Source organism: Apium graveolens, chromosome 6, assembly GCF_009905375.1.
Source record: "Apium graveolens cultivar Ventura chromosome 6, ASM990537v1, whole genome shotgun sequence".
NCBI lineage: Eukaryota > Viridiplantae > Streptophyta > Magnoliopsida > Apiales > Apiaceae > Apium > Apium graveolens.
The window spans coordinates 90,305,883-90,310,838 of NC_133652.1; positions in this window are offsets into that span (position 1 = coordinate 90,305,883).

Sequence of the window (4,956 nt, forward strand, 5' to 3'; positions counted from 1 at the left end):
AATCCTGTTTCTACTTGGTTTCTGAGAGAAAGAATTCTACACTGCATGGGGCTGCTATATAAGCAACTTTAATCCATTTTTAATAAAAAAAAAGAAGCCAGAGACATATCAAGGAGAGCCGTAAGAAGACCGTATTAGCACGATTCAATGAAGACGAAGAAGATCTTGTTTTTACTTGTGAATCTTTGTTTTAAGTTGTAATTTGGATGCTAGTTTTCTTATTTGTGAACCTTACTTTTGTTTCATACTTGGTGATTTATTCGTTATAAAGACTACGTTTCTTATATCATGTTTTCATTGGAACCCATGTTGTTGATGAGTCCGACAATGGGATAATTGTTATCGTGGGGTTCTAGCGGATTTATTTATGGATTTCTTTAGTTAAATTATTGATGTTTTAGTATGTGGTGATTGTATGATAACCTAGTATTGGTTGTGCGTATTCGTCTTATGAGCGTCGCGAACTTATAAGATAGTGTGTTAATTCTTAATGAAGCGAAAGTGAATTTAAGGAATTAGAACTTACCATGCTAACATAGGTTCATGTTATTGTTATGCATGATTCGTGGGTAATTTTAACCATCTTACTTGCCCTGTGTAATCAAGATAGATAACTTGTGCTTAAACCGTTATGTAGTCAAATTCTATAAACATATAGGATCTCAATATAATTGGTGTCTATTCAGCTTCTATCTCTTTTGTGGATGTCTGGTAGTATGGTACTCATGCAACGAAAGTTGGCGTTTATCAGTTTCGTGTTGTCTGATTAGTGTCATCACCATTGCATGCTAAGGTTAAGAACAATAAGGCTATTGAATGAAGTATTTAATGAAGTTAGAATCCCATGTTTGTCATATATATTAATTCAGTCAATCTTATTCTCTTAGTTATAATTGTTAGTTTAATTCTTAGTTATAAACAACCTCAATTTGTTATCGTCTTAGCATTGAATAATAACCATACATTGTTGCTTAAGTGCATTGATTAATTAGTTAATCAAAGTCAGTCTCTATGGGAATGAACTAGAAAAGATTTTATACTACTTGCGAACTCGTATACTTGCGTGTATTATTAGCGCATGTTTAGCGACTAACAAAATACACTTTGAAAAACATTTTTGAAATATTTTTCTAGATTATGGCTTTTTACTTTTGATTATGTCAATTAAATTCATGCATATTTGGAGAGGCTATACATGTTTTAAATTTTATGTTAAATTATGTAAATACCAAAATAAATAATTAACCGAAGATGTCCTTTCAAATACTAACCAAGTCAACCCCGACGTCTCATATTCATTAGACACCAGAGTTAGGAGCTATAAATCAAAGAAAAACCCCAAGTTAAGTAATTCAAGGAACCCAACCTTGAATACAAATAAAAAATACTGACCAAGTAAACCCGACCATTCATATTCATTAGACCCCGGAGTTAGGGGCAAATCAAAGAAAAACCCCAAGTTTTTCTTCTAAGTAATTCAAGGAACCCAACCTTGAACACAAATCAAAAATTCTATATCCGAGAAACAAAATCTAATCCCCCATCCGGGAAACCTATCTTATTCTCACGCCGGAGGTTCCGCGGGTATGCCAACCCTTCCGGTTCTGTTTTGCAGGATCCTCGCCTACAGCTTAACCGCCATACACCCACTCCCGTATAAATGGAAACTGAGTTCAGATAGACGAAGGAGAGGATCCCGAGGTAGGACGGGGGTTATCAATGCTAAATTCCCGCAATAAAATTTTTTAATGCATCTTTATGGAGCTAGTAATTTGACTAAATTATAGATGTAAAGGTGGACAGTTGAGACCAGAGATTAGAAGTGATGCCAGGCCTTCATCAAGTTACTGTGAATCAGGACTCCTAGTAGCATCTCCAACGCTAACATCCAAAACCGTTAGCTAAAACACTATTAACTAAAATTTTATTGAACATGTAAATATTTTTGCTTCAGTGACATTAGCTATATTCATAATATTATTTTTTTCATTAATTTTAAATATGAAATTAAAATACATTTAGTTTATTATTTTTTTGTAAGGGAGTTTAATTAGTTATGTTCAATATCAGTAGAAATAAAATATTATATTCTCTAAAAAGATATTTAATTATAATATTATAACATTTTTATATTTATATCAATATTTTAAAGTAAACATTATAAAATAAAAATGAGTAATTATTATGAATATTAAATAAAGTATATGACTAAAACATATTTTACTATATTAGAATTTTTATATCTTTAGTTAACACTGAAATAACTTTATTGCACTTAATATTACATAACATTATTGTTTTATAAATAAAAATACAAGTAATACATCTATATATATACATATAATAAATATCAAGATATATGCATCATTTTTATATTAGAATATTATATATTAAAGCTTAAATATGTTATAAAAAATATAAAAAATAAAATTTAGAATAAAATTTAGGCTAGATTAGGGTTAATGAGGTTAATGTTGGAGTATTATGCATGATGCAACAAATGTGGCGTGCATCTTTTTCGTTATCTAAAATTATACATAACATGTCTTTCCGTTGAAATGTTCCATTTTTTACATGTTAGATATAATAAAGTGACATGTAAATATTATACCGCATAACATTAGAGATGCTCTAACATAATATTCTCAAAAAGGGTGGCTGACGTAGTTGTCGGAATATGTTTCATGCTTTCTTGAGCCCAAGATACTATTTTCTTCAAACATTTACTTCAGAGATTGTACAGTTAGCAGTTAAATCCTAGTGCATCTACTTCTGTATTGACATAAGCTTTCTATCATCTTCCTTATGTTATATGTAAATACATCGCTAGCTGCAATACTTTCACTCTTTATCAATTAGAGAAGCTCCGGTGGGAGCTCATTTACCTGCCTCGGGACTGTCAAATTGACTTGGCCACCTGATTTTAACAAAAATAGCATTGGAGTGGTTCTGACAAAATTGGGAAAGCCCACTACGGTGGCCACTACCCATTTCATTTCTTACTAATATTGTTTGTTTTTATTATTTTCTTCCTCACCGACTTACTTTTTTGTTTGTTTTTATTATTTTATATACTAGCAAATGATCTCCTACATTGTATGAACTTGACTATTACCCATTTTTCATTGACTGGCATAAATAGAGCCCATTACATATAAAAGTGGTCTTGGAGCATTGCAGATGATCTTAAACTCATTTGAAACCTTGGGTTCTTCTATTTGACTATTCTTATTTATTTACACGTGAAGGAATTAAAATAATTATAAGTTTGCTTTTGAAAATTTGGTGTACTTTTTTTGTCCGACAGAAGAGAGCCTGTACTTGGATTTTAAACTTATATTCCCTTTATCCATCCCATTTGTTTGTACTTTTCTTTTTGGATATCCATTTCAATCTTTTACATTTCAAAAATTTTCAAAAATAATAAAAATTTTATAATATAAAAAGTAATTACATCCACTATTTCTCTTCACTATACTCACTTTATACATATAATATTAATCAGTTCACTATACTTATTTTATACATATAATATTAATCAATCACATTACTTTAATCACTTTTGTTATTTTTCTGCATTATTTTATTATTTTTGTTAATATCTGTAACCAACCTAAATGTAAATAAATGGGAGGGAGTATTAACTTTTGCATCAGAAACATCATGAAACGATATGACGTGCTGGCACTCCACTCATTTGTTTTTAGTATCTATAAATTTTAATATACAAATGAGGTATCAACCTAAAATTTTTTTTTTTCAAATATTGTAAGAAATAATAGTTCCATATAAATATCATTTTCTGCAGGTCCGTAGTTTTTGTCTAATATGGTAGAACTCTAATTTTATATATTATAAAGCAGTATTTATATGTAGACCAACGCAAAAACCCAATATGCCGTTAACAACCATATTATTTAACTTATTTGGCTTTAGCTAAAATTAAACTTCGCGTAGATTATCTACGTCATAAAATGTATAGATAATTGCATGCAACAATACTCTTAATAAAAATTACAAAATATCTGGAAGTTTCTGCATCATTTCTATTATTCTGTACAACCGGGATATGTACGGGTGAACATCAGTCAGTTTGGGCGGTTTGGAGGGTCCAAACCGAACTAAAGCGAAATTAGCGGTTTCCCTAAAATCCAATCCGAAACCAAACCGTTATGTGAAAAAATCAAACCAAACCAATCTGTTTAAAACGGTTCGGTTCGTTTTGGTTTCGGTTTAAACCATTTTTTATATAAAACAAAGTTAGAAATTAAATTAACTTTAACTTGTAAATAAGAATCGAAAGTTTGTATTATATTATAGAATTATATTTTCTATTATAATCATATTCAAATATATATATATATATTATGACTTCGAGAATTAAAAAAAAATTAAGAAGACACGAAAGATGCGATCAACTCTCATGATTTATTATAAAAATAAAAATAATGAAAATATAATAGGTACATAGATATTAACATCTTTGAATAAAATATATTAAAATTAGTTCTTTTATATGTTTTAGTTTACACATATGTTATAAATTATAATTTTATTATTAATTGCACATTACTAATATATGTATATTGATATTTCATTCTAAATATGCGGTTCAGTTCGGTTATTTCGGTCGGTTTGGAGGTAAAAACCGAAACCAAACCGAAATAATTCGGTTTTTAAAATGCCAATCCGTAATCGAACCAAACCGTTAGTAAACCGTAAAATTCGGTTTGGTCGGTTTGAATTGGACAGTTTCGGTCGGTTTGGCTAATTTATGCTCAGCCATAAGGATATGTAGTAAACTTATGCACAAGTCTTCTTTGTAGGATTTGTGTCATCCCAGGAATATGTACATTACATATATAATAAATGCAAATCTGGCGAAAGCCTGAGAGAATATCTTGTAATCCTATCACGCGCAACTTCCAACTATGTCATTGAGGCAGGTTCCGACGA